At 46.5% G+C, this 20,042-nt stretch overlaps 1 protein-coding gene across 3 annotated transcripts in view; it reads right to left on the minus strand.

The window, feature by feature from the left end:
• LOC310882955 (actin-1-like) overlaps window positions 1–20,042 on the minus strand; it is a gene marked incomplete at its 3' end in the record, with an annotated part of 131,630 nt that overhangs the window by 12,812 nt on the left and 98,776 nt on the right. The window contains exon 1 of one of the 3 annotated variants that reach the window (XM_083802475.1): window positions 1,620–1,972. The exons of the other annotated variants lie outside the window; for them this stretch is intronic. Of the gene's footprint in view, window positions 1–1,619; window positions 1,973–20,042 lie in introns of those variants that run through there. 3 annotated transcript variants of the gene reach the window in all.

Here is a 20,042-nt window from a genome sequence, read left to right on the forward strand (position 1 = left end):
CTGCCCGCTGCCCTTCCACCGTGCCAGGCCCAGCTCTGCCTGCTCCCTGCCCTTCCCTGCCTGTACACAGCTTTGCAGGGAGGATTTGCAAATCCCGTGTTGTCACAAAATAGGTCTCCAGCCATATGGGGTAAAAATGCCTTCCCATGCATGGCACTTCACCGCCACGAGCTGTATCTCACAGCAGCGGTCCTTCTGCATGAGCAAAACCCAGCTGAACACTCGGAGGTGACACGAGGCTGTGTGCCTACCCCATGGAAAATCTGCACATTTGCATCAGCAAAGCAGCTGCCAGTTGTGGCCTGAAGACTTTGGGTCAAGTTCAACCAAAATCTCCAAGTGCAGTTCAGGCAGTAGGAGGTCGCCTACAGCTTGACCAAGGAAAATGTTTGCACGACCTTCTGGGAACAACCCCTGCCAAACTCCACACACATCAAATGCACGGGTGTCTAAATGTTAAAAGTTATTAATTAAAACAAAATACCACCACTTTGCTCGTTACTTACAGCTTGAACCAAAGCCTGCTGAACACTGGCTTGCATCAGGCTCCTACAAGCAGAAGATGACAGCCCCGTCCTCTGCCGCAGGAGCAGAGGCTCTGCTCCTCGGGAAAGAGGAGAAAATCAGTGGGAATGGGAAACCTGTGTCGCTGGCCATGGTATGAAGAACTTGTAAGAGTGGTACAACATGATCTGCTGCACGATAAAAACCAGTAAATGGGAAGCTGAAGCAGTGACAGAGAACCGTCAGCAAGTTGCCTACAATTGGATTTGTGTAGCCTTGAATCTGCAATCTTTTCTGTGCACACCTACAGCAATGTTAGCATTAAATAAGAGCTCACCATATCCATGCAGAACATCATCTATTTCAAGCCTCTGAATAATTTTATGTAGGATTAATTAATTCATTTACGTATACATTGATTTATCTAAACTGGTTAACCTAAAACCAAGCCAGTTCTTTGGCTACAGGCCTGTAATTTTTCATATGTCCTTCAGAATAAAAGGAGAAATTCACTGCGTCTGTACTGAGCTGCTTCTATCCCAAAAGAGCCCAGCGTTCAAGCAGCCACCCACTGCCCCTTGATTATCTGATGCAATTAATGCTTTTCTACCAGCCCTTTCAGAGCAGATTCTTTCTCAGTGCATCAAGCCACAAGACCGAATTTTCTTTGGATAAATATGAAAGCCAACATTAGAAAAGCCCTGCACAAAAAACCACAGTCCTCTGCAGCAACAGCCAGGGCAGAGCATGCCCTCTGTCTTTGGGGGAGTACAAACCCCGATCTGAGCAGGCAGGACAGGAGGAGACCTGCCCAGCCCACGGCCACTGCTGCTTCCACCACAAGCCCTTGTACGTGTGTTGGGTCCGTGGCCCCTGGCCGAGCACGATGCCTTTTCTTTCTCTGCAAAGCCAGGGATGACTGGCAGGCCCTCCTTTTCCTGAGGAGGCCAAATTCAATCCAGATCCCTTTTGGGATGCCCCTCCTGAGCCAGCGCAACCCTCGTCTCGCCAGCCCCGTCCCCGACCTGCCCGTGCTGCGGTAGGTAGCCAGCAAAGCCTTTTTTTCATCAAGTCAATCCCCAGCCCTCCTCAAATGTCGCATCTTTTCAACAAACCTGACGGGGCAAAACACGCCTTGGCTCTGCCCGTGCTGAGGCTGAACGCTCAAATGGCTTTGCTGGAAGCTCGACAAGAGCTGAGCGAGGCTGCAGGCTTGTTCTGCTTGGAAGACCTCGAGCTGTACCCGAACACCATGCTCCTCACATCGGCAGCCGGTGGTCAGCATAGCCCGTGCATCATCGTGTGGTTATCGGAGACACACGGAGCAGCATCCATGTGGGCTGGTGAGCATGGCCCTCAGTTATTCTAAATAAACTGCAGCTGCAGAGTTCACCTTTCCAGGCTCATTTCACCCGCAGCAAACCCACATCCCTGGCTGTACCTCACTAAGGCACCAAGAGCAGGCACCTGTGTCTGATAACCCTCTGCGACACACTGATTTCTAAAGCTAAATGACATGAAATTCTCCAAAATAAGACTGACAGATTTCAAAACAGGGACAAGAGCCATCATTTTTCTGTCGTTTTTGCTTTTGCTTGCACCTTCTCTTTCCATTTGGACTGAAATAGTGCATCCTCCTTGCAGCCAGTTTCAAATACAACTTGCAGCTGTACTGGAAGTGTCCTTACCCTTGCCTGGCCGGCACATTTTTCATGTGTTATCACCAGTCGTCATCTTCATTTGTCTCGTTTGGAGCGATGACTCCTGCCTGAGGAATTAGAAGTGGCATTCTGCAGTCAGGGTCAGAGGCAGCCAGCAGCAGAAGTGGAGCGAAAGGGACCCAGATGCGGGGTGGGAGCTGGGTTGTCAGCGTGCATGGCTTGCTTCCTATGCTTTAAGCTGGAGACTGTATGGGTTTTTAGTGCTGTTTGAAGTGAACACTGTTGGGTTTGTGGAGTTTCACGAGGAGATCTGCTTGGTTCTGGTTGCAGTGCCTCCCAGCACTATACTCCCTTTGTAGGAAATTCACAATAGCATGCTTGTTTTCAAGCTGAGAACCTGCTAAAATGCACTTTTCCCCCTTCTTTAAAGACTTAGGTTGTGCTGAGAAACAGCACCTTTCTTCAGGGGCACTTCTAGGAGAACTTCTCACAGAAATAAGGTTATTTTGGGGTACGAAAACTTCTGGATGTCACACGCTCTGTGTTTGGTGACCAGCATTCCCCAGCTGCACCTCTGTGACCACGGCCAAGGCTCCAAAACCCTCAGATGAAAGGGACAACGGCCACCTGGGCATGCTGCTGGGCCACCGCCAGGCCGGCTTGTCTCTGCTGATGCTCCAGTGCCACAGCGCAGGGTAACCCAAAATATTTGCATTCACAAAAAGACCAACAAATATTCACAAATGCCAGGTGTGCCGCAATGAATGTCTCTCTGCTCTACTCCGAATGGCTTTTTCTATTCTTGTTGCTATCAAATATTTCATATATCCTAAAGACAAGGCCAATTTACTCTAGAAAATCACAGCACATCTTTATTCTTAGCTTAAAAATCACTGTCTCCTTAACATTTCAGAGCTTCCCCAGCCCAAACAGTGCCGTGACAAAAGGTTTATGCGGTGGGAACGCGTGCTCTGCTCTGCTAAAGCATGTACCCAGAGCAAGCAGATCACAATCTAACACATGCTTACCACGACTGTGGATTTATTTAGCCTAATCTAACCTGAATGCCTGTTTGTAATGTAAGTGAATATCTAAACAGATTATTAAATGTAACGTCAATAGCTTGTTAGGAAAAGCACTGGGATTATTCAAATTCTAGAAGAGAGGAAAGTAAAGAAGAGTGTTTCAGTAACATGATCTGCCAAAATAGGACGGAAACTCTTTAATAGCACCTTGCCAGAAACAATGCATGGCAGAGTCTGTTTTAAACAAGATGATTTTTCAGAATATTGTTACTGACTTTTTGTATAGTGTTAGTGAGTTTTGTGTACACTAATAAAAAATGAAAGCTGCTATTAAAAACAAATCAATGGACTGTACCTGGTTTTGATCACACAAGAGCTGGCCATTTGCATTGGTATTTGCAGCATCTGTTCCAATTAAGACTTGTTTTCTAGTTTAAAGATATTAGCCCAATCACTAGTGTTCTGTTGAAAACATGAATAGAGCATTGTTCTGGCAGAATGTAGTTAAACAGACTCCACAGACTCTATTAAACGACTTTGCTACCCAATTAGAATGGGAAGGAGTCAGACAGACATGACTGTACTATGTACCCTCTGTTCCACATGTATTTTTATGGATTCATAGTCAATGAAAACAGTTAACGTGGAACATGTGTTAAGAAAACACAGACTGCATGCTGTCGTGGAGCATGACAAATGGAGCATCAAGCAATTTATCAGGATCTAATGGACATGGAGTTTAATGATTATAGTGACTGCATAAAACAATGCACAAGAATGGTGAACCACGCTGCCTCCACATGATGAAAATAATTGTTCGAGGCTTGGCAACACAGAATCCTCGAAGTATTAAAACAGACAAGGGCTGTGCTCACCTTCCTTTGGTGTTGCATTAGGAAGCTTTAGACCTCAGGCTGATGACCACTGTGGGTAGTGGGACTTTTCCAGGATGTTCAGTACTTGAAAAGGGGACATTTATTGCAGACAGCTTGAAGGGTATATGTGTGATATTGGTATATGCTAACATATACGAGCTGACTTAATGCCATACTGCATATGATACCAGAGCAGAGATTAGTAATTGGTACATATTTACTCCAGTTTAATGAACAGGGATAGGAAAAGGCTATAGGAGTGAGAAAGATTTAAGATATGCTGCTAAGAAAGAGCTGTTGAGAGTGTTATAGTTATTAACGGATAGCACAAAAACAAGGTTCATGTTTCTTAAGAACTGTTCCCTGCTTCTGCAGCTGAAGTTTGCATACAAACACCACTGAGAAACACCTGAGGGAAAAAACTGCCCCTCACGCCCAGGCTGTTCTTCCCCTGGTGCCTCCGTGGACATTGTGCTCGTAGCTCCGTGTCCTCTACAGTCAGTTAAGACGGGTTGGTGCAGTAGCAACACCATGGAAGGACCCTGTAGCACCAGGGCTTTGCACAAAAGAAGCCTCAATGCCAACCAAGAAGCCATACGGCAAACAAGCAGCACTCTGCTGATACTCCTTCGGAGCACACCACAGCCTGCAGCCCACGCCAGGTGAGCAGTAACATCCCAGGGAATCTCTGCAACAACTTGGGCTGGGTCTCCAAGCCCTCAGCCTGGCTTTCCTTCCCCCAAAGCTGTGCAGGACCACCTGCGGGTGCTGCAGAACGTGCTCAGCTTGCTGGACAGCCAAGCGCCCAGCGGGGACACCACCAGGAGAAGGTCCTCGAGCGACCACACGAGGTAGGCTTCTGGCCAAAGCCGGCGCTCGCAAACGCAGCAGGGAGTGGATACCTGGGCCTCTCGGGCAGCTCCAAGGCATATGCAGGGAAATGTACCTTGCATCCCCTGCTGCAATTTTATAAGGTATTACATACCCTACCGTGTATCGGAGCTGCTGCTGCCTCGACTCCAGCTAATTAGCTTTTGTAGCTTTGATGGATGGATTGATTCAGCAGTTAAACAGAGATAAATTAACCGTCTATCTAAAGAGAGTTTAAGTGAGGAGGGAATTCTGATTAGAATGTTATTTCATGCCGTACTGCTCCTCTTTCTCAGAGAAGGCCGGAACCCGCCGGCCTCCCTTACAGCAAAGCCCAAGGAACTCCAGCTCTGACCCGCGGAGCAATCCCAGAATTTAGCAATGCCACCAGCCGTCAGGGGACACATCTGGGTCTGGCTCTGCGCCGTGCAGCACAGACCAAGGAAGCTGCAATGACTTCTACGGGTTGCAGAACTGGCCTACTGAATTTAATTTACCACGACTTTCAGAAGCGTCTGAAATGTATTTTATCCTGAAACCTATTCAAATACCCAAAATCCAGTTTTTTTTAAAAAAAGAAAAAGTTAGCATTTTCTATTCACTCCACAGGACTTTTATGTTAAAAGTTTTTTTGTCTTGAAGTGAGAAAACCTTTTTTTTTTATATATATAAAAAGTATAACTACAGAACTAATGTAAAAATCTTTACCAACTCGGATAAAGGCTTAGACAAAGACAGGTTTTGTTAAAATTGCAACACTGAAGTACCTTAAAATGCAAGTAGTTTAGAAAAAAATAAATACGGCCCTTACCTAAATATGTTAAATAAACATGCATCAAGTAAGATGAATTTTAGATCATTTCATATACATATTAACTTGTAAGGCTTTCCAAATGACAAAATTAAGGCAACAGAGAATGGTACTTTACTTGCAACCCCATACCAGTGCTCCTGGAATGGAACCAGCAGGAGAAATAACCACAAAACCAAGCTAATGCAATCTAAACAGCACTCAGCGTATCAGTAGACCCAGCAAGAGAAAGCTGGCTCAGGGATGAACGTCGCTGGATGCCTCAGCCCTGCAGTACGAGCACCCTGCTGGCTGGCCAGCTCCCAGGCCTCTGTGCTCAATATTCCGGTCACCAAGCATAAAAAAAACCCACCTTATTTCATGTTAAAAATATCAAGACAGACAAAGAAAGCAATCAAGTGGCTTCCAGGCATGGCAAAATAAAGGCTTTGCTGGTGCCTTACTACAAGAGCGTGATTTTTTGTGGTTATACTGTGAATATTGGGATTATTTGTGTGCCCGGCTTAGTCTGTCGAGCGTGGCCGAGGGCACCTTCCCCCGGCCCCACCAGCCTTTTTACCCGAGCTTTTCAGGAGCAGGCCCTGACGCTCGTTTCCCGTCACAATGCACCTGCTCGGTGCCGCCACAGCTTTGCTCTGTGCCACCGGTGTCCTGGATGCTCAGGGGGACAAACATGTCCCCAGAAGACCTCAGGAGCTCTAAGTAAACCAGAAAAGCACATCTGCTTTATACAAAGCACCTTTCTTTGTATATTCTTTTAACTTCAAGAATCTTAATGAGGCTTACTCACACCAAGGAGAATCAAGGGTAGGAGATTTTTCTTTTCTGTTGAAGAGGCTGTAGATACATTAAAACTAATTACTCCTTATTTTATGCTCCAGTAGGATGAGAAATTCCGATTAAATTAGGATAGGAATTAATGCCTGAGGACAACTTTTACTGTGCGGAAAGAAAGATCGAGGCGGCATTCAGCAGCAGAGCTCTCAGGAGCCGTGCCATGTGTTACGGGGCTCCCCCATGGCTGAGGGGCGCACGACCCCCCTGCAGCATCCACTGACCGCTGCTGGGAGCCCAGGGCCCAGCCGGGGTGCTGGCCATGCTCAGAAGGTGACCACAGATCATATATAGGGATGGGGGAATGTCTCTGGACTATCATCTCTTGGCTAGATGAGCACGGCGCCTAAAATCTACTAGATGTGCATTTTTAATAACGAGAGCAAGTGCTTTCTCTCCAGGAAATAATCTTCTGAAGGCAGTGTTTATGGCAGGAACGGTATTCAATAAATACGCTGAGACAGGTGAAATCAAGGCAAATAAATCTTGAATTCAGCCACAATCAACGCAGCCAAGCTCCCGCCGGTTTCGCATCCAGAAAAAAAAAAAAAAGAAAGAAAAAAAAAAATCTGTGTTCTTTCCGCACCTCACGTCCGCAGCAAGGCCGGTCAGGCTGTCCGATAACCCGCAGCCCTCATCGCAAGGGCCCCGCGGGCGGCAGCCGCCGGAGCAGCCGGGGGAGCAGCGCCCCGTGCCGGCAGCGCCCGGGCTGCGCCACCCGCCCCCGGCTTCTCCCTCCCCTGCCCCGGCGCTTCCAGCCCATCTCCGTGCTCCGTAAGCCACCGAGCGTCTCTTCCTACCGCATCCGGCTTTTTTCTCTTTGTCTTTCCAAAGCTGCTTGGCCTTTTGTCGCTTTTTTTTTTTTTTTCCTTACGTGTTTATTCCTTCAGCAGCTCATTATTTTCAGTGGGCTCCTGTGTCTCATTACGCACGGTTTTAAGAGGGAATTTGTCCTTTATACGAGTTTATTTCTGCCTAAAAACGTAATCTCGAGTGTTTCCTGGTCTGCTGATAGCACTTTATATAAGGGTATCCCGTGCATTATATTAGAATCAGTTTGTATGAAATGTTCACGTGCTTTAACTGAACTGGAGGAAATCACACAAGTATCTCCAGAAAATATTCTTGATCTGCTCTGATTTAAATTATGGCCAAGAAATTTTCATTCAATAGCACTAGCATGGGGGGGAAATCATTTCATTGCTTATATTGCCAGTGGTATTCTTACACAACTCTATCTGCATCACAAAACCTAATCGCCCTGCTAGGTTGCTCGAGAGACTGCAGGACAAGCACAGAACACGCAGCAGAGGAGGTCGGTGTAGGCAGACAACACGCAGAGGCAAGAGAGCTGAAGCTTCAGCCGGACACATGCGCCACACAAATTTGGCATGTGCAAAATCATGAAAAAAAGCTTCTGGAAACAGATGTTTCTTATGGCACCTTCACTGCTACATCACCCAGTCTGACCAGAAACTCAGCTGGAACATTTTTGGGGCTCTTCCTGCTTTTTCTTTGGCCCAGACGAGAGGCACGAACTGCAAAGGTGTTCTGAAGCCCCTCACATCTAATCCTCACCAGAGCCCACGGGAGAGGGGGTGCCCTCTGCTCTGTCCCTGCCTCATTTCTCTCTAAAGTGGTGGTGCAAGGGGCAGAGATGGGCGTCTTCAAGGAGCAGTGTGTTCGAGGAGCACACGCAGATGAAGGGATGAGATTTTACCGATTCTGTAAATGTTGATGTAGCACACAGTGACTCCAAGCTGACACGCAGTGCCCCAGTCACAATACACTTAACAGGGCACTTAGGGAAAATTAAAAAAAAATAAAAAATAAAAGCCAGAAAAAAACCTAAGGTGACACAACTAAAGCTGAGAGAGGGGATCCCCACTTCTCGCTGACACTCCGCTTTCCCTCCAGGCGCCAAGGAATTGTTGCCCACCTGCAGCACCACGGGAGCCGCCTCTCCTTGCTGGGACGTCATCCCGACCAGCACAGCTCGCAGGGCAGCTCCTCCAGGCCTGGAAATCCTGGTCCAGCACGTACAACAACCTTCTGGCCTGCAGGTGACAGTGCTACCAGCAGGCCCAGGGGATCACCTCGTCAACGCTCGGACTCCTTGGGACATAAATCATTGACGTGCTGCATCACAGAGGAGTCGCAGGGAGCAGCACGCGAGGCAGTGCGCAGGGGAATCCGTCACCCTGCCCGGCCCTTGTGTGCAGGGGTGGCACGGTCACCCTCATCCTCTGCAGCCCGAAGGCTTCCCTACGCACAGAGCCGTTCACGAGCAACGTGCGTAACAAATACGTTGACTTATTCAGTACCGATATCTCATCTGTTTTAAATTAGGAATATACATAAAGACACCCGCCTAAAGTAAAGCGGAAGCATCTGACAAATTTATTTATTGCTTCATGGGTGTTTCTTTTCAGAACAAGTTATAAAAGACCTAAAATTCATAGGCCGTTTTTTTTTCTTTCTGTCTCACTGTAACAAACCCCAAGGTCCTAAGGTTTAGTTTGCTACTAGAGTCACTCATAAATTAGCTTGTTAGGATAGGCCCCAGCGTTTGGGCTCTCCGACTCAGACGTTCAGCAGCACATACCTTTTCCAATAAGTGCTGAAGTTATGTATGTGTGCAATAATCAACACACTTCTGTGAAGCTGAGATTCTGAGGGCTGAGAGGCCAATTCTGTGCAGTGCTCTTATCTGCAGAAAGCAATATTCAGTAGGATTTGGGTCTCCTTCGTCCTTTTGAAGCCTGGCAGCACCCAGCTGTGGGGGGCTGGAGTTGGTGGTGTCTCTCACAGAAGACCACTAGGTAGAGGGAACCTTTTTTTCTATAGCCAGGCCACTAAAGCCACAGCCAGAATTACCAACGATGCACATTTTGCTTTCACCCATCTCCTTTCGAGAACAGTTCCCACAGGTGTGTGGCGCTGGGTTCGCATCACCGCTAAAATCGCAGCTCAGCCAACGTGCTCTTTTCACGAGAAAACCGGTCAGAAAGAAAAACAGCACTCACAGAGTTCGGGAAGCTGATTTGCAGCCCAAACAAATTAGAGAGAGAAAGGGTGGCTGGGGAGGGGAGGGAGAAAAAAAAAAAAAAAAAAGCCCAGCTCTGGAACCACTGAATTACCCTTAATTCTAGGAGCCCGGCCAATACAACATAAGAACGATTGCACAGACAGTTCCAAAAATGACACATACGCTCTCTCCCTGGCTCACTCATGGCAAGCCCACAGCAGTGAGTTTTTTTTTTTTTTTTTAATGCCCCGGAATTCCCATGAAAGCAGCGAAAGGAGCCAAAGCAAGAGGAGTTAAGATGGTCAAACATTGCAGTAGCGCCCTATATTTAAACACTTCTGCAAGCCCTTCAGTTACCAAACGTGCTCCCAGCCAGATGCAGCTCTTTGCCCAATACCTTCTTTCAAAATAGAAGCCCAGAAAAGGCTACGACCTGTCAGTCCCACTAGCTTTTTTTTTTTTTCTTTTTAAATTTAGCATACCTTTTCAGATATTGAGCCTCTTACAAAGGAGGCAAGTCTCTCTCTGGTGTTTTTTTGGAAGGAAAATGTGGCATGCACCTATTTTGTTTCATTCTGTGCCAGGACCTATAAAGTTACTGCGGGCTGCAGCTCCTGCCAAGTTCTAAAGGTGACAGGGCAATGGGCACCCAAAGGACGCTTCTATCAATGCCCTTTTATTTCCCTCTCTTTCCCCTTCCACCGAACTTTTTTTTTTTCTAATAGAATTACTCTTATCTGCAAGTGATTTAAACTCTAAGGTTTACAGAAGATTTAAAGAGTGCGAACACAGTTGGAATGTTTTAAACTAACAGTACAAGTTGCATTTTAAGAAAATAATTAACTCCCAGGGGAGGTGCGGTTCTTGGAGTAATGACAGATTCAAGGCTGGCTTTCCCTATATGGAGTTTCCAAATAATAAAATATCTTTGGTTCCCTACTGGTGTCAGATGAGAACCTGTTAGTGTGCTAGTTGCTAGTGGACTGTCATGGGTTTGGTTTTGTTTTTTTTTTTTAGTGGGCCCATTAGTGTTTTAAAGACACAGTACACAGTAGGTAATCTTACATGCAAAGCTTTAGCACAAAACATTGTAAATGCACCCATTTTATGTGCTTACAACCTTTCCCCATCCCTTCCTTTTTGATGGGAAAAATTAAAAAAAAAAAAAAAAAGAAAAGACAAGACTTTCCTCTTGTTTTGCAGTCCTGGGTGCTGAGTGCCTTGGCCGCTGACCGAAGCGGCCGTGAGGACAGTGCCTGGCTGTGAGCATCGAAATTTGGGTGAGGAGCAGCATCGCCTGAGCCACCTGGTGCCTTTGGGTCCAAACCCTGCGGCTTTGGCCCTGGCATCATACTCAGTCCCCAAGCTTTTGGCCTTTAAGGTGAAATACAAGTCTTGCTCCGTGAATACCCATTAATATTCTTTACTGAAACTTAATAACGCGCTTTAATCCTTTGACCATACAAAGCCTGGTGTTTTGACTGGATAAATGTTCACTTGAGCTTTGAGGGTTTGAAGGGAAAGGACCAGCCAGTTAATGGGAACAGAGCACACTGAGGGTTACACCACCCGGCAGGCACGGGGAAAAGAGGAATGGTTTCGACATTTGCTAGTTTCAGTTAATAGCAGTGTTACAGGTACCGTTCAAACAGCTTTTCTAGAGGGACGGATGACGAATCTGAACGAGGAACCCTGTGATGCAAAACACACTCGGCAAGGCAGTATCAGGAGGGCAGCAGAAGGAGATGCCGCGTTCTGCCCCGAGACGTTGCTGTTTCACAGCTCTCTGGGACGATGCACTTGGCCAACATGGGCCGTCCGCACCAACTGGGCTCCTTACAGGCAAAGTCTGCAAAGAGTAACGCAGAGTCAGAGAAGCACTCAGCTACTTTAGCAGTGCCTCAGCCAGCAAAGATCACCTGTTGGACACTTCACAACCACTGAGGAAAGGCAATGAATTAAAACGTTAGGGGGAGCGGTAAAAAATTAAGGCCTTAACTGAGACCCCACTGCTAGCGCGGTTTTACCCAGGAATTAGGGTCAGGCCCTTTTGCTGGAAAGGCAAAAAATAAAATAGGAACACCAGCTTCCTCTATGTCTTCACAGTGCCATCCTCCACCACCCCGTCACAGCCCAACCCTTTTCACGCCTCCCCAATCACCGCAGCCATCTCTCAGCACCCTCTTACAGCCTCTGCAACCTCAGGGCTCAGCAGCACTAATTAGACCCCAGCTGAGCGTGCCTCTCTGATTCATTAGAAATGCTACATAATAATTAACCCATAATACCCCGGGCTGCTGCTTAGCTTGTCTTGGCAGTATGTTCGCTTTGTGGCACCTATGTGGCTTTTTTGCCCCCCCCCCTTTCTAATTCATGCCTAATTAACTCCACATAAGTCAGCATTTCAGAGTGGGCCCCACAGATTTCATCACACATGCAAGAGGTTGTTCTCTATCAGACACTTAGAAATGGATGAATAATGCATGACCTTAGTAAAAGCAGCCCATGACATAAAATAAAGTAAATAAATCCAGCCTTGCAGGGTGTGAAAAAGTGGGTTTGAGCCATTAGAAGAACTGGCCTTCTTGTGAGGTTTCCAAATTTTGCCCTTTCTCCAAGCACACACATCAAAAGTTCCTTTGCTGGAACCCCGATGCTCAACCAAGCATGGAAATGAAATTTTATATATATTTATTTTTATGACTTTTTAGTAGTATTATTTCCTACCCTCAGAAAAGGTGTGATCTGAGCTTTGGGTGAAACTTGGATTGCTCCTTCTTTTATCTAGGTAGATATCCATCTATTTTTGAAGTATGGTTGCACAGGCCCAATACATTACGTGAAAAATGGTGGCCTGATTACCAAGAATAGCACAAAGGTTTAGATGAAGATGTCAGTGACTTTGTAAAGCACAATGTTTGAAAGATAAGTTTCATTATGACTTGTGTACAGATCCCAAAACAGCGTGTTACGGAGCTACGTTTTAGGAATGCAGGGTAGCATGCACACCAGCCCACGTCTTTTCTTTGTAAAGTCTGAGTATAAGATATATATATATACGCTTAGCTTAATATATATAAATATATACATGCATGAGATTCTCAGCTGGAATATATTAAAAGTTTTTCTGTGATGTATATGAGTTATACCTCAAGTCATGTCTACTCATGTCATTTATTTTGCCCAAAGAGAAAAATCAGGTGGCCATATCCTGCGATACAAACGTGCGTGTCATGGTTTTGTAATATTTGGTTTCTACATGAATAAAGCACAACTGCAGTAGCACGTCCACGTCCAGACTTTGGTTAAAAGAGCCACCTGGATCAATGAGCATCGGCTCCGCTCAGGTTGCGTGCAGCCAGCCCAGCGAAGTTTAGGACTGCAGCCATGCACAGACGCGCGCCTGTTCTCCAAAACACCCCTCAGCCTCTCAGGGATAGTGCTTTCCGCAGATTTAATTACTTGCAAAACCTTTGGTCATTAACACCCAACCTAAAGTCTATTGCAGGTCACAGACTATTAAAAAATAAAGTGTCCACGCTCCCTAAACAATGATTTGTTTAAGTGTAGCTTTGGTTAAATCTGAAGGCGTGAGGATACCAGAACCCTATTGCTAACGTACTCACCCTGTCACTGTATCTGCTAGCAGTATTTATGAGTTAATTACATCTTCCCAAGTTTTTGTATGACACTTCATGACACTGTTACCCATCCCTCAGGCCGCTGAGTTTCTGCGTGCGTGTTTGCAGTACAAAACACCTCGTCACTGAGCCAAAATGCATCCCTCTAATTTGCTGGGGCCAGCCCACCCGTGAATCCCCACCTGAGGACAGCCAGGGGTGATGCCAGAGCAGGCTTATATTGCCTGAGGAAGCCAGACAACTAACTGCTACTGAGTGCCCGGCCATTGAGCAGACAGTGTGAGCTGCCTGACCGTTATTAATTATGATCATCAGCACCGCAGGCCTTAACGAGGCACCTGTGCTCTCGGCTAGTCTGGCTGAAAATTCACGCACCAGCCCTTTACGAGGCTCCCCGCTGGTGGAGCAGCTACAGGTGTTCGACACAAACCCCGTGGACGGAGATGGAGCTCTGCTACCTTGCTTTTATCCCGGTCTGGATCGGGCTCCGCTGGGGACACCACACAGCTGCTGCCCCCAGATTTTGTACGGCTTCTCTGCCTAGCTCGGTTCAAGGCACAGACCCAGCCTGGCTTTCCTGGAACGACGCTGGCTGGAGAATGACACGCAGCTAAATCCGAGTGCATGTACTCACAAAGGGAGAGCCCTCTCGGGCTGCCTGCAGTAGGGATATTTTATTGCTTTCATAATATTTTCCGGGTTTTGAAACGCAAACCACATGTTTAATATTTTTTCAAAATTTACACGTTGCACTTGCTGGATATTGTTCATTCTAGCACCCACAGCCCCAGACCTCTTAAAAACAAAGAGAGGGAGGAGAAAAACACTGAAGCCGGCTGTGACAGCTCTCAGGCTGCCCTGCTGCTGAGGTCCAAAATCACAGGGTGCGCTCCTTGCCTACTCTGATTTTACACGGCAATAATAAGTTAATGATTTCCTCGATGACAAGATAATCCAAATTAACATCCAAACAAAGGATAGAAGCTTGACAGCTTGCGGGCTGTGAAAAGGGAGAAAGTAAACAGTTAGAAATGCTCTAAGCCAAATTCATCCGGGGTGTAAAACTCTTAAAATGAGTTCAGTTCCACCACAGACGATGAGTTTGGCTGTACGTGGAAGAGACCGGGAACCTGCAGGAGCAGGGACTGCCTGCCTGTTGCTTAACTGCACAGCTTCTGGTGGAGCAGTGCCCTAATCCTCTTCTGATGTTCCTGGTAATACGGTTAAAACAAGCAGTCTGCAGCAGCAATATCCGCTAGTGAACCTGCAGGCTTCGTGGAGCTTTCTTTGTGGGATAATTTATACGGGTGCTTCCTAATTAAGGATGGGAAAGATGAACTCCTGAGATGGAACCGAGAACAATGCAAGTGAAAGCTGGTGCATATTCTTTTCTTATGGTACAGAACAGCCCTGGAGGAGCGAAGTGGATATGACATCCGTACCGGGTGAGATGACTCCAGCAGTACCAGGGGTCGGGTTCTGCAGGAACCCACCTAAACGCACTGAGGTCACCTCCTGCCATTTGCAGTGACTGAAAAGACACTTACTGCCTAATTCCTTGAATAATTGCTTAACCTGCCTGCAGACAGACTGGATTCCTTTGAAACCAATGGCCTTCTTCCAAGAAACGAAGTGGCTGTGTGTGTGACCAAACCCTCAGGAAGAGCTTTCCGAGGTGTGCCTAACGCTGTACAGATGGTTTTCTTTAGTAGAACAAATACTGGCATAAACAAACACTCTCATGTCTGCTGGTCATTTCTAATGCAGAAAAATGTAGCCGTGTGGATCCATACTGGGCAGGACAGTGATCAGAGGCTTTAGTTGCCTTGGCAGTCACTAGAACTAATGCCAGACAAAGTGAAGAAGAAATGTTCACAGACTTGGTTTAAAGAAATTTCTGAGCATGGCAGAGATGGCACAGAGAAAAAGACTCCCCTTGTAGTCGGAGGAAGGGATTTAGATTCAACGAGTAATTATTTCTGGTGGAGTAGCAGTAATTCATCTACTCCACTCTTCACTCCCTGCAGAAATCAGATTACGTGTTTACGGTATGAGGGCATTGGGACTGACCTGCAGGTGGATCATTAGTCCTCAGCTCCAGCCTATCTTTAGCTTCTTAAAGCTAATAACAAGTTAATTCATTTGCTTTTGTTCTCAGCTTTCCTGGATCTCGGGGCCAGTTACGCCGCTTCTTTCAAACCACGATAATTACTAGGTCTCCTTCAGGACTTTCAACTCGCTGGTGCATCCTATTTCAGCACAACACTTCCTGCAAATCACCCGATCATTTGTATTTGGGAGACAGAAAAAAAGGCTATTTGGGGTTTGCTTCTTTTTGCACGCACATCCACAGCGAATCCTTAAGGTCTGGCTTGCTTTGCTCCAGTTACTAAGCTGTTCATTATTCCATGATGCGATGGTTTTACGTTTCTGATCGGATTACTGGGTGTCTGAGCTTGGTACTCTGCAGGTTCAGTGGTAGCTCTCGCATTTGCAGCATTTACTACTTGGGGGAAAGAGTCCACCTCGTTGGTGGCAGTGAGGGGCAAGAGCAGCTTTGCCCCCAGGGCAGACATCTCCGGCTCTGCCCTCTGAAGATACCCAAACTGCTGGAGTCAGCCTGGCGAATTCACAAAGTGGTGTTTGCTAGCTGCTGAGCCGGGCTGGCGAATTCCTAGCTGCCATGACCACACAAAGTTACACTTGGCAGGCAGCTTACTCCATAAAACTCTTTAAAAGGGACGTTTTCACAAAAGGTGAAAGAACCATGAAGGTGGGTTATTTTCAGTTAATACAGCATTTCAGAGAAACCCTGTAAACCCCCAGCTTCTGGCCACCTGAGCAGCTTGGGAAGGGCTGAATGGGCCAGGGCTCAGCGTACAGGGAAGATGCTCAGCAGATTTTTCCTCATTTCAGTAACAGTCCACAGCTGCCTCCCATGTACAGTGCTCTCCAACTTCTTTAAAGAACCTCCAGCAGGTTTCTGAGGAGTTACGGTCACAGCCATGCCCTAACCCTGCAAACTCAAGCTAGTGATCACTTCAAAATAAAGTGGAGGCTAAATATGTAAAATGGTAAATACGTAAAACATGCATCAGGACAGGGGATGTCCTGTTCTGCTTTTGAGGGTGGCAGATAAGCTGGAACTTATATTTCTGTGAATTTATTTTTAACTAAAAATTAAATGTTAATGAAAATGTGTACTTATTTACAAGCCCAAGAATTTTTTAGCAGCAGATTGAATCTGGAAGTTTAGACAAATCCTCTCCTTCCTACTCCTCAACGGAAGGACTTTGCCAAAGCTGAATCTTCCTCTGAATTACTACCAGCTCCTCATAGTGTCTGAAGAGCTGGGGTGCGCCTCTCAACTTTTGAGTATTGCTCCAGAAGACAATGGAAAGCTTCCCAAAATTTTAAAACTATTCAGACGTTTAAAAACACATTCCAGGATTTTCAAGAGCAGCCAGGATCTTCCCTCTCCTTGGAACCCTTTGTATCATCCCTTCAGGAAAACTGTGTTTACTGGACATTGTGGGTGTTGTAAAAACAAAGAAATTATCCCCTGCCCCGGGGGCAATCATGGCCAGTTGTGCTCATATTCACATTCAATTTGCTGCCAAGCAATTTGCAGATCAGTGGGATCTACACATGGAAGAACCTCTGTTTGTAAATCGTGTCCTACAAATGAAGGCCAATTCCCTCATGTGAAATCAATGGGAATTAGACACCCAAGTGCTCCTGAAAATCCTGTTAAGTAGCTATTGCATCTGTAGGTTCCTTTTAAAATCTATCACTCTCAACTTGAGTTTAATGGGTGTTGAATCAAGCCCTTAATGCTGACTTTTCCCTCGCTTCTTCCTTCTTCTCAGTACCCACATGCAACAAGCTCCATCCCTCACAGCCCAAAGAAAAGCAAGGCCCTTGCCATAGCATTTGTGCTGCCGTTACGCAGAGCCACGGTGGGAAAGCTCCAGGAACTCCTGCGAGCAGTGCAAGGGGGCAGCCAGTGGCCCAGCCCCTCCCTGCCCCTTTCTTGCTGGTGCCAAGTACGTCCATAAAGAATGCCACATTTTTTATTATAGAAAATGCTGATATAATTAGACGTTTAATGAACACACAAAATATTGGGGAGTTATGCCTGTCATTACACGTTTTAATGAGCATATTCTCCGTGAAGGAACTCTGTGTGCCCCAGGCAGCACACAATCCACACTGTGCTATGTGTTGCATTGATTAGGACTCTTTTATGGCATAACAGGTTAAAAATGCACATAAAACTCCCAGAAACGGCCTACACTTGTGATGCAGAGCTACTCCAACAGGATGCTTTTGCAGCCACCTCTCTTCACCCCCGTTTCACTCTAAGGAAAGCAGGGAGCTGGCACATTTGTTCCAACTCCTGCCATGCTGCAGCGTCGCCGAAATTCTGCAATTGCCAAAGGCTTATTTAGATCTCTAACACGAAAACCTTCCCTGGCAGATGAACAGCATCATCTAGGGACCAGAGACCAACACTAGCAACCCCCCGTAACAAACAAGGAAGCCTGAGCAGCTCTTTCTACAGATCTCTGCCTGAGTGCCACAGTTCATCCTGAAGGGAGAGATCCAGTGCCTTATTCTTATTTGAAGCAACACACTGTGAAATGTTTTTGGTCAAGAAAAACTGGGACTGAGCTGGTTCATTCTTACAAGCCAACTTTACTACTGCAGCTCTTTGGAGCTCCTCACAAGAAAGGGGTCTATGGATTCGGTGATGCTCCAGCAGGGTGCTCGTACCCCCGACCAGAGAAAGCAGCCTACAGTGCTTTGCCTCTGAGCCAGAGGGGCGCAAAGCAGCCTTCAGAGCTTCCACTGTCATGATAATATTGCGACAGAACTTGCTTAAAGAGCCTCCAGAGAGCTGGCTAATGTGACTGTGGGACGTCCAAACCGGAGCTGGCTTTCCCCAGGCTGCCCAGTAGGCAGCGGCCAGTCCCCCGGCCCGTGCCCCTCAAGGTTGCCGTCAAGTAAGGAACAGCCTGGGAGAAAAGGTAATCACAGCACTACGTGTAATCCCCACAAACACACACACTGAAATCAGCCGAAAAATTCCCCCGCCGATGTCAGTAGTGGGAAACCTGGCTCAGCACACGAGACAAGCGTGCTATGGCCAGCCACGCTCCCAGCAGCAGACCTTCTGCTCGCCTGTCTGTTTAAATTGCTGCCTCCTGCAAGCTCTACTTCGACTCCTAAATCCTCAGATCTTCGCAAGGATGTAAAACATCCTTATAACAATGATGATTCTAAACCGCATCGTGTCCAGAGGGAAGTGATATTCACCGCGTGAATGAGAACTGTAAAAACAAATAAATAAGTGATCCCATCCCCAGGGGACAATTACAGTCAATTGCTCTTGTATTCACATCTGATTTGCCGCCAAGAAATTCAGACTATCAGGATTTACACGTGGAAGGGTCCCTGAGAGGCAGGAATGTCCTGAATGATGGCAAATTTTCCCATAAGAAATCATGCCTCGTCACTGAAACCCACTGACTGCGGCTGTGCAGCAGCTTCCAGTCTGAGACCAGGAACTTTATGAAGACTTAAGGTTACAAATGTCCTATTGTCACAGCTGTGACACAATATTAGTCACTTGTTTGTTGTCATCAACTTCAGGTAACTATCAGTAAGGGCTTTTTTCACAACAATATGATAAAACCGTGAATTCGTTGTCGTGCAGCAGCAGGGACAAAGGAGCGATCAGCACTCTGCTGGTGGGTGAATTTTCACACTTCTGGAGAACAAAAAGCTAAAAGGGACTTGAAACTTTCTTCAGCTACTGCTCTACATGGAAGAGGAAAGTCTAGAGCACGCATACCGTTTAACAGATGAAGCAGATGCGTATCCCACACGGGATACAGGACCCACACAAGCCTGGTTAATTGGTGTGTCGTGTAACGTGGCTCCCAAAAACCAGACAAACAGAGCTACAGGCCAGACAAGTCCATTTCAGTTGTTACTTTCACAGGCTTAAAAATAAGCACATCCTGCGAGGCTCTGTCAGCTGGGAGCAAAAAGGCAGGAAACCATGTGAAGAAGGGACCCGGACTCCCGCTCAAAGCCAAGCCCCCAAGGGAATGCTTCACTGTGCCGGGGGCCGAGAGGAGAGAAGCTGCTAGAAAGTGACAGCTTTTGGGCAAAAACGGGTCGGGTTCTTCGTTACGCATTTCCAGCTTGCTTCGCCTTGGCCACTGAGTGGCTGGGGCGGGCACTTGAGCCGCTGCAGGAGGGCAGCTCCTGGCTAAAAAGACATAGCGAGCACAGAGAGAGAATCAGAAGTGTTTAATGTACATAAACCCCCTTGAACAGAAAACAAATGAATGATGAAATAACAGGGGTCCGGGTAACCCACCTTCTCAAACGTGGGGCTTGGTGCAATCCCTGCCTATTATTCTCACAATAGCTTGCATTCATTACTTTATTTAAAAATGGTGTACTATGTCTGGAAAACAGGAAGTAAGCCATAAATCTCTAGTTTAAAAGCCATCTGAAGCCTGTGGACCAGATATGTTCTCAATCAGTAGTCAGGCAGTAAATAAACATTTATATACAGCAACTGCTCTCAACCAGCCTGACCTCCGGCTATTACAGGGCACATAAAGAGGAAATTTGTTTAGTCCCGTAAAAGCCCAGGCAATATATCAATAGATTATTAAAAATGGAAACAATGTAGGCTAATGGATTATATTGATTTTAATAAACATAAGTATATGGGATTCAAAGATAAGAGTCAGATATGACATCCTTCCAAGCT

The sequence above is a fragment of the Anser anser genome, assembly GCF_964211835.1.
Source record: "Anser anser genome assembly, chromosome: 17".
NCBI lineage: Eukaryota > Metazoa > Chordata > Aves > Anseriformes > Anatidae > Anser > Anser anser.